Genomic DNA, 10597 nt, shown 5'->3' with positions numbered 1-10597 from the left:
TCCTCCTTGAGCAAACTCTTGTTTAAATTATTTATTACAATTTGTCATTGGACCCAATTTGGACATAACATGTCGACCATTGGATGTGCTTACACACTAAAACCTGTAGTATGATTATCTTAGCACAAGAATATGTATTGTCGTAAGTCTTGCACAAACCTCACATTTTGTAGCAAGTAGGGTGGAGACTGGAGTTCACTGTCATCTCGAATCAGCGGTTTACCACTCCAAATTCTAGTCCTTTTGGAGAACGACGCTAACTTCTAAGATGGTAGTTTGACAACCAGTATTTGCGCAAAATGTATCTCACGCGATAATTAGTCCCACATTATGGAATCAAATTTCTCGTAATTCCAACAATATCTATTTGATACTTTGGATGCCACTACATTTTTCATATTTACTTTTCGAAATGTGGGCAATCACCCCGGCCTTGCATCGAAGGGGTGCATACAACTTTTATATATCTATTTATTGAATAAAAACTGGAAGAAAGCCTTACATCAATCATAGAAACCCACGTCACCAAAAGAATAAAATTGCAACTATTTTTTTTTCATTTTGTCAAGCATAAAATTGCAAAGGGTCTACATTTTGTATTTTTAGTACTACATCTAATATTTCTCCGCCTAGGGGCCACAAGTCGGTTCACCTTTAGCACATTATTGAAAATTCGACCAAACACAAACAACAAAGAAACAACTGCAAATAAGGGCAAACATGCAGAATTGCCCAAACACAGGAGTATGATCTGAAGTTGTCACGGTCTTTGGGGATTTATTCTTTCTTCTCGCCACCGTCGACCCGATTCGGATTTTGGGTGTTATGACCGAAAAGTGTATTTGGCACATGAGCACCAGTGCTCTTGATTTTTAAAAAACAATTTTTTTGGATTTGAAATAATATTAAATTAAATACCCACATACATATAAACATTCTGAAGGTACGGTAGAAATTTTGAAGAAAAATATGTTATATTTTAAGCTATACAAAAAAGACAAATTTCTGATAAACATATACCTCTATATGTAGCCACAAATTTGTTATCTTCCTGTAGCTCAAAATACAATGCAATATCTACCGAAACTTTGAATGATTATTCAGAATATGTGTATGTATTCATGGAATAAATGTGATGATTTTTTAAAATGCAGAGATTCAGTTTTTAAATATTTTAAAAACTGAGAGCACTGGTGCTCATGTGCACCAAATTTGCTTCCTGTTAGAGCATCTCCAGCCGCGTCCCCCAAACCGTCCCCCAAAGCGATTTGGGGCGCGCCGGACAAAAAAACCGTTCCAGCCGCGTCCCCCAAAGCCCATTTTTGTCCGGCGCGCCCCCATATGGTGTCCGGCGCCCCGAGCCCGTCCCCGTCCCACAGGGGACGCACCGGGGACGCCGGACACAACGAAAAGCGAGGCGGGGAGTGGCGGGGCCGACTCGTCAGCGGCACAATAAATTTTTAACCTAACCGTCGCCTACCTCGCGACGGAAGTTATTGGCGGTGCAGTTCCCGCAGCGACGCAGCGACGGTGCAGTTCCCGCAGCGACGCAGCGACGGTGCAGTTCCCGCAGCGACGCAGCGACGCGTCCCGTCGCGCCTAGCTCTGCGTGCCGGCGTTAATGCACGCCACCGCTCCCCCGCCTCCCTCCGGCCTATAAAAGGGCCGCCTCTTATCGTCCCTCTCACACACAAACCCTAGCGCCTCTCTCCCAAACCCTAGCCGCCACCATCTCAACAAGACTCGATGCTATGTCCGGTAGAGGCGGAGGCCGACCTCGCGGCCGTGGTCGTGGTCGTGGTCGTGGCAGAGCTGAACGCTCGCCGTCGCCTTCCACGCCGCCGGCTTCATCATCGTCGGAGATGGATGTGGAGCCGGACGTGCGGTTCGAGTTCGTCCTCGTCCTCAAGGGCTACCCGCGCGGCATCCAGAGGCTGCCGGACTCCTTCGCCGACTACGTGGCCGGCGACGATCGCCCGCGCACGATGCATCTGCGGGAGGCTGCGTGCGGCTACTACCGGTGGATCGTCGACGTGATCTACGACGCGCGCGGCAAGATGTACCTCAACATCGGCTGGGAGAAGTTCGCGCGGCACCACAGCCTCCAAGCCGGCTTCATCCTTCTGTTCTCCTACTTCGGCGACAGGGACATGAGCATCAAGGTCTTCGACGAGACGCGGTGCCGTCGGGACTACCACAGCGACAACACCGACGAGGAGGACGACTGAGTGTTCTTTCTTCGCAGCGAACACGTGCACGAAGGTTTCTGCATGTTCGCCTCATCGGTAGAACCAACAAGGGCACCATCCTCCCGCTGGATTTTCCAGTTTAGGTGACTGGTTGTGCCCTCGAGTGTTCTTTCTTAGCAGTGAACACAGGAAACCTTCGATGCACGGCCTAGTTAGGTTTAGTTTCTTTGCAAAATTTTATATTTGTGTCCACGACGGTTCAAACTATGTATTAGTTTGTGGAAAACCACGTTCCCAATTATGTATTAGTTTGTGGAAAACCACGTTCCTAATTATGTATTAGTTTGTGGAAATTGAAATAAAAATGCAAAAAAAAAGTATTTTAAATATTTGGAGGCGGCGTTTGGGGATGCGGCTGGGGAGCGATGTCTCCCAAAGGCGGCACGAACAAAACACGTCCCCAAACGCTCAATCCGGCGTGCTTTGGGAGACGGTTTGTGGAACGCGGCTGGAGATGCTGTTATGACTCCTTTTTATGGCTGCCAGGACCAGCTAGAGCTAGCTAGAGCGATCCTATTGACATGCGCGGCACGGTGTCCACGAGACACGATATTAACTCTCAGAAGGATAGAAGGAGGACGAAAGGCAATGTGATGTGGCTCGTGTCGCGATGGGAACAGATTTCTAGCCTTCTAGGGACCGTGCTATGCTTAGCTTAGCTTGGGGACGGCAGACATACCGGCTAGGTCAGGGAACACCTCCCTCTGCATTATCTATGAAATCCATCTCATCTGAGCGTCAAGTTTCGTATAGATTCACCAAGTTTCAGGTAGTTTCATGAAGTACCTAAGTTCGGTCAAACGTAACTCTAACTATGTCCAAAACTGGACGAAAGGCATCACTCCCTCGGTTTAACTTAGGGCATCTCCAGCGGCGAGCGACCGTTTGTGTCCGACGTGACCCAAAATGCGTCTGATCACCACCTCCAGCGGCACGACGCATAGTGACCGGGCAGTCTGCATAGACGCAAACCTGACACAAATATGCGTCAGGTTTGCATCTCTACGGACGCTACGCGGACGCGCAAAGTGTCCGCTCGGTCCTCGCACGGGCCCGTGTGGGGCACAACTGCTTCGTCTTCCGCGGCATTACTTGCGGGCGGCGCGCTGCAGCCTTTGCAGGGCCGCGATAATGGCGCGTCTCGGCTTTCGCGAGCGTGCGCAGCTAGGCGGCGTTGCAGTGGCAGGTCATTGAAGGCGAGATGGCGTCCGAGCCTCTTAAAGGGACGCTGCCGGCGGCCATTTCCCCGACCAAACCATTTCCACATCCCACACTATCCACCCCAGCGACGCCATGGGGAAGAAATTCTAGCCGTTCCGCAAGACCAAGAACGACCACGAGTCTAGCGGCTCGCGGTCCGGCAAGAAGGCACGGGTCGGCCGGTACGTCCGCGTCGACTTCGCGCGGCAGCTATGGGAGGAAAACCGACCGGTACCATGGTCGGACGCGAACTTGCCGGGAGGGGGCTGGTACCTCAACTCGAGGCGCGTGCCGGTCCCCCTGTGCCGCGTGAGGGCCGAGAGCGGCGGGACGAGGTGCGCCGCCGAGCGATCTTGCCGCCGGATCTGCGGGAGGATCAGGCGTACGCGCTGAACTCCTACAGCTGGATTTCATTCGGGACGTGGGAGTCCGACGCGCGCCGCCGCGTTGGCTACCTCGGCAACGTAGACTACTTCGAGCGCGAGATCGCCGCAGAAGAAGAAGGAAACGACCAGGAGGACGCGGACGAGGACCAGGACGTGAACATGACACACTACGACCACAACGACGGCGTGCCGACGTGGGATCCGGAGACCCATCCGCCGGACATTTCCGAGGAGAAGGCCATTGCCATGGCACTGGCCAACAACGAGCAGGACGAGCTCAACGACCTCGCTTTGTGGGACGGACTCGCAATCCAGCTCCGCGAGTCAGCGTTCGCGCAGGGGAGGCCGGCCACGCCGACACGTTCCAACGACCGCGCTCCGCCTGCTGCTCCGGCGTGGGATCCCTGGCCACAGCCTCCTGCCCATGCGGCGGTACCTCCTCCACCACCGGCGTACGAGCTTCCATTGCCGAAGCCGGAGTTCATTGATCTTGTCAGCGATGACGAGCAGTAGGCATCACCTACTTTTACCACGCCTTTATGGCTTTTTTATGTTTTTTTATTAATGTAAATTATGGCTTCATGAATGGAAAAAAAATTATGCATCATGTCGCTGGAGCCACCCCCGACGCAAACAGACGCCCGAACGATTTCGACCATTTGGGCCGACGCAAACAGACGCGGACGTCCGAAATACGTCGCATCGCTGGAGATGCCCATAGTAAAGCTCACAAGTTGTACAGAATTTAACTACAGTGTTGGAGCGCAGCTTAAGTTTTACAAACCACACGAAGGTAATATTTCCGGCACCACATAATAATCTAAGAGAATTTTAGCAAGTGGGTCGAGCAGACGGAGGCACGCGGTAAGCGTCTTGGCAAAGCTTGCGCAACATTCTCCATGATCAGCTCCAGGCCGCTACGATCTTTACTTCTGAGCATAGGTCGTCATTGATGTAAGAAGATGGAAGTTTTGAATACACAGTAAGCCGGCTGTTAGGAAAACGATCCTCGATAGCATATTTGTTATGAAAGTGCCGCTTTGGGGCCGGGAGAGGCGTTTTGGGACTGGGGTCCAGATGATCCTGTTATCTGTGCCGACGATTCTAGTGTTGGGATGCGTGACTGCACAGTCCATACCGGCAATACAGCATGCGGAAATGCGATGTACAGAGGAATACGTGGGGCAGTAAATGTGGTGGGCCATGTGGAAACGGAGAAGGGGTTCCGGGAGCTGCCGTGCTGGACCGATGGAACATGATAGGCCTACGACGCAGGGTGGTACAGGTTCCGGCTGGACCCGACCACATCTCCTGCTTTCTTCCTCGCCTGCGGCGGCCGGGCGATTCTGGAGAAATCTGTGCGCGTGGCAGTTTGGGCGGTTCTCTATTTTGTGTCGGCGCGGCTCTGCTACTTTCTCCTTTTGCGTCCGCGCGGCTGCGGCCGATCCCCACGTGACGGACACCAGCGGGGAGAAGGGGATTTCTTCAACAAGCCACCTCTGAACTCACTGAACCCTTCGATGGCATCGACGACATGCTTTACAGAGATTCTGGAGGTGAACTGCCTATCACGGTGCTCGGACTCGCCCTTGCTGGCTTCGCTCACAGCATTGTCCATGCGGCCTTCCGACGCGGCCGACATTACCTGACCGCAGGTTTGTGGTTGATTCAGCATGCATGCAAGGGGTGAAGAAACATAAGCATCGCTGCATCTAGGGAAAAGACATAAGAGAAGTTGTAAGTACCTCAATTGGATGATGATGCAGCAGCCGATGCTGGTGGAAGAGGCTCGACTTTGCTCAAATCTGAAGGTTAGATTAGAACTGGTGAGCAATGGGCAACACTGCTAAACTAGGTAGCTATTGCCACACACACAGACAGACCGTCGTTCCAGCATACATAATCTGGTAACGATATGGAAACTTAGAGTTGATCACACACACCTGGTAGTTAATTTCCTAGCGACAGTTCAGTCGCGCCCGGGGTTGTTGAGAGCGGCTAGCCCATATGAGTTGGAGCAGAACAACTGCCAGAACGGCGAAGGTTGCCACTGTGTTGGTGTCTTGGTGACGAGCAGATTCAGCCTCGGCAGGTGCTGAGTATTTGTAGGGGCTGCTGCTTGGGGGCGATGTGCTGAACCTGCCCGACATTGGCACCGACGAGCTGTGCATATCCTTCCCTCTCCGGTCTGCGTACAAGCGGATGGCGCCCATAATCAAGATCCAGAGCGGCAAAGATGAAAAGGGACATCAGCGATGAACACGTGATTTAAGAACTAGGTCAGGGATTGGAGCCTCACACTGAAATATCGGCACTTGTAGTACCTAGTGTCGGGGCGGGTTCCTTTTCGCGCCACAGATGTTGAGATCCGGCTGTCGCAATATGGGCAAGGGATGAGCGGCAGCTGGTCGTTGGTGTCGCCATCGGGACCTCCGTTGCCTCCGGGAGCTTCGTAGCCTCCGGTTGCGCCCGGCTGCGATGAAGCGGAGCAGGCCATGGAGTGGGAGCTTGGTAAGAAATCGTAGGGGCAGAGAGGGGGCTTTTTTTTTTTCTGACGACAAGGTTGGGGGAGAGGAACCCTCTGCCAAGACGCGTGGCCGCGACGTGTCTCCCTGGTCATCGGTCCACCACGGTCCATATTGTCTAGCAAGCTCTTGGACCGAGCACGGGGAACCGACCAACTAGGCTTCATTTAACGTCAATGCGTAGGCCAGCACACTGTTCAAAAATAAGCATATGGTAGGTAATACATCATGCTATACTCTCTGACACCCAGATCCCGAGAAATTTCAGTGGTCCAGATATTAGGATCATCTGGACCCGGGTTTCGTTTTGAATTTCCGGCGCCCATCTTTAAGTAGCAAACGAAGTCCAAATCAGCCATCTTGCCTTGTCTAACAAATTAGAGTGGATGTAAGAAAAAGTCAGACTATCGAAATATTATCTCCACAGTCTTCCTTTTTGTTTTTTGCGGAATCTACACCGTCTTCCTCTCGCCATTTGCATTCTCTAAGATCTATGATTCAGAAAATAAGAGCATCTCCGGTCGCGTCCCCCAAAGCATCCCCCAAACCGCGCCGGATTGAGCGTTTAGGGGACGTGTTTTGTTCGTGCCGCCTTTGGAGGACGTCGCTCCCCAGCCGCGTCCCCCAAACGCCGCCCCCAAACATTTAAATTACTTTTTTTAACACATAAACCATTTATCAAATGTAGCATATGAATAAAAATGTTTGCGAGGATTGTTTTCAAATTAAATTACAACAAACAATAAAACAAGTAATCAAATATAATAAATAGGGCTAGATGCTACATCAAGGTGCCACAGTATTTCCTTTGATCCTCCACAAATGCTCAACGAGATCAGCTTGAAGTTGCTCATGCACATTGCTGTGACGGATCTCTGCGTGCATGGCGAGAAAATCAGCAAAATCTGCAGGCAACTCATGATCAACCTCCGCAAGAGGGCCTTGACACTCATAGGGACCAACATGTGACCTAACATGATTCTTGCGGTCATCCTCGATGATCATGTTGTGCATGATCACACAACCCTGCATCACCTCCCACATTTGGTCGTGAGACCAGCTTAGAGCAGGGTACCGGACAATGGCAAATTGTGCTTGAAGCACACCAAATGCCCGCTCGACATCCTTCCTGCAAGCCTCCTGTCGTGTAGCAAAGTGAGAATTCTTCAGACCTGATGGATTCGAGATTGTTTTGACAAAAGTGGCCCATTTTGGATATATACCATCGGCTAGATAATAGCCTTTGGTATATTGGTGGCCATTGATCTCATAGTTGCATGGTGGAGCATGCCCTTCCACTAGTCTGCTGAACACCGGAGACCGCTGCAACACGTTGATGTCATTGTGTGATCCCGCCATGCCAAAGAAAGAATGCCAAATCCACAGGTCATAATCTGCCACAGCTTCAAGCACCACACTGCAATATCCATGACGGCCTTTTTATATACCTTGCCAAGCAAACGGGCAGTTCTTCCATGCCCAGTGCATGCAATCGATGCTTCCAAGCATTCCAGGAAATCCTCTGGCAGCATTTTGTGCCATGATCCTTGCAGTCTCTTCCTCAGTTGGCCCTCTCAAGTAGTATTTGCCAAACTTTCCCACCACAGCTCGGCAAAACTTGTACATGCACTCAATGGCAGTAGACTCACTCATGCGAAGGTAGTCGTCCTGTGTATCGGCAGGTGCTCCGTATGCAAGCATCCTCATGGCGGCGGTGCACTTCTGAATCGACGAGAACCCGAGGACGCCTACAGCGTCGAGCTTGAGCTTGAAGTAGGGGTCGAACTCTCGAACGCCGTGGAGGATATTCATGAACAGCCCCTTGCTCATCCTATACCGGCGCCGAAAATTGTCGGCCTGTGTTGCGTCGTCGGCGAAGTAGTCGTTGTGCAGCATGGCATGCCCCTCCATCCTCTGCCGGGGCTTCGACTTCCTTCTTCCCGGCCTTGATCCTCCGTGGCGCGGCCTCTTCCTCTTCTCCACCTCAGCGTCAAGCATGTCCTGGAGGGACGCGATGATCAGCAAATGCTCCCGCACGTCGTCGTCGAAGGCTTGCTCGTCCTCCAGCAGCAGGGCAACCATCTCATCGTCGCTGTCCATGGCTAAAGCAAAATCAATGGTTAAAATTGCGCTGAGGCAGACGACGGAACAAACAGCGGCCAATCGCGCCTACCTGGCAAGTCGTCGAGCACCTTCTGTGCGCGGAGGTGGGGCGGATTTGACGGCGCGTTCTGGGACGCGCTGGCGACGCGGCGGCGGCGCCACGACCGGCGGGAGCCCCATCCGCGACAACGGTGCCGACTCTCAGCAGAGATCAGACGCTCAAACGGCCGGGAAATCCAGCGGCGGCGGTGGGGTGGGAGGCGCGGGAAGGAAGGAGCGACGAGAAAAGAAGCGCGAACCAACGGTTTATGCAAATAGTCGCCGACATGTGGGAGCCCGCCTCGCTTTTCGTTGTGTTCGGCGTCCCCGGTGCGTCCCCTGTGGGACGGGGACGGGCTCAGGGCGCCGGACACCGTATTGTGGCGCGCCGGACAAAAATGGGCTTTGGGGGACGCGGCTAGAACGCATTTTCTGTCCGGCGCGCCCCAAATCCCTTTGGGGGACGCTTTGGGGGACGCGACTGGAGATGCTCTAAGAACAGACTGCTTCCAATCCGAGAAGAAGAGAAGTGAACATTCAGGAATTAGGCTATCTAAAGTTCAGACATGAGTGTTACCGAATGACGTGTTTCTCTCTGGCCCAAATGTTATAGCCCAGCATCTCTACACCACGGTGCACCATCTTGGATTCATAGGCCCACATGCGAAGTTGGAGCGCAAGTGGTGGTAGTAGGCTAGTAGCCCATAAAAGGAACTCCGCATTCCGCATGTGTGTGCACGGACGCAGTCACGCAGTACTGTACCCCGGTTATGATAGGACGAGCGGCATGATCTTTCGAGGCTAAGAAAATCTTGACAGGACAAGTAGGGCCAGATCTTCCTTGCACCTTTACATGGAACCGACGAGATGCGAGAATGAAGCAGGTGCTACGACTCCAATAAACCGACCCTAATATATTCGACTTTATAGTCCTTCCGACTTCCGAGCCTCTTAGATTCGCAGAATCCATAAAACATACGAACATAAAAAAGTATATACGATTAAAGTGTCAATGCCAACAATATGAATATGTGGAGGTTTGATTGTGCATAAAACAAATACTGTACACAATTCTTCGTACGAGATTCAAGTAGATGTAAGTCTGCGATGAAATGCAAGACAAATATATAAATGCCAAGGCAAATTTCAATGGACCGCAAACGTGAATCAACAACCCACCTAGGTTTTTTTTTTTCTTAGGATAGTCTTACAAATTTTCGGTAAAAATCCTTCTAATCAAAGAGAGCTTTTGAAAAGAATGTTGTGTATGCATTTTTGGAGAAAGAAACACTGCATGCCTCTTCTACTATAAAGTGTAATGCAGATGAACATTGCATATTTGAAGGATCCCATCCATTACCTAATTGTCTTTTGTATTTCAGAGGTTCAGTGTGAGTAAAAAAATAACCTGAATTTAAAGGTGCTAAAGTCTATCTGCAATGGAATGTGTATTATTTTTCACTATTATGTTTTGTAGATCATAATCGAAGTGGCCTTAACAATTTTTGCCATATATTTAGATGACTCAAATCCTTAGAATCGTTCTTTTCACAATAATATTTGTGCACTAAATCCTATGAATAATGTTGCAAGAGAACATGCGTTCCCTATATTTCATCATAGTCATCCATTATGTCAACAACTAGAAAGGATTTTTTCAAAATGGTACACAAACACAAATGCGATTTAAATCTTGTACTCTCTCCATTCCAAAAAAAAAAAAAAAAAATTCACCATTTTCTAGATACGGATGTACCTATAGCTAAAACATGTCTATATATCTCCGTATCTAGACAAAGTTGAGAAGCTTTTTTAGAAACAGATGGAGTATAATTTAAGTGAGCATGACAGTGCAATCTTATGTTTTCTTTATCCACATGTATAATGAGAGTATAGTGGAACCGTCTAAATAAAAGGGGCCCTTTAGGAAAACAGACAATGTGGGCATCTTAGAATGGAAAAATTTCAGGTGGTTTTTGGAGGAGTTGAATGTTTGGAAAAAATATCGAATGCAAGACACACATCAATGAGAACTTCTTGGTGAATTCCTCTTTTCTACCCTCTATCTGGTTTATGATAGTATTTATCCTATATT

The 10597-nt window shown here is 50.2% G+C and overlaps 1 long non-coding RNA gene across 1 annotated transcript; it reads right to left on the bottom strand.

Annotated features, from left to right (window-relative positions):
- Window positions 1–5335: 5335 nt before the first annotated feature.
- On the bottom strand, window positions 5336–5896 carry LOC139835182 (uncharacterized). The gene is made up of 2 exons (XR_011750916.1): window positions 5779–5896; window positions 5336–5640 (listed from the first exon to the last, which is right to left on the bottom strand). It is a non-coding gene; the product is annotated as an uncharacterized lncRNA (long non-coding RNA).
- Window positions 5897–10597: the final 4701 nt, after the last annotated feature.

Source organism: Lolium perenne, chromosome 2 (assembly GCF_019359855.2).
Source record: "Lolium perenne isolate Kyuss_39 chromosome 2, Kyuss_2.0, whole genome shotgun sequence".
In the NCBI taxonomy this organism is placed as follows: Eukaryota; Viridiplantae; Streptophyta; class Magnoliopsida; order Poales; family Poaceae; genus Lolium; species Lolium perenne.
This window is presented reverse-complemented; position numbering and strand designations above follow the sequence as displayed.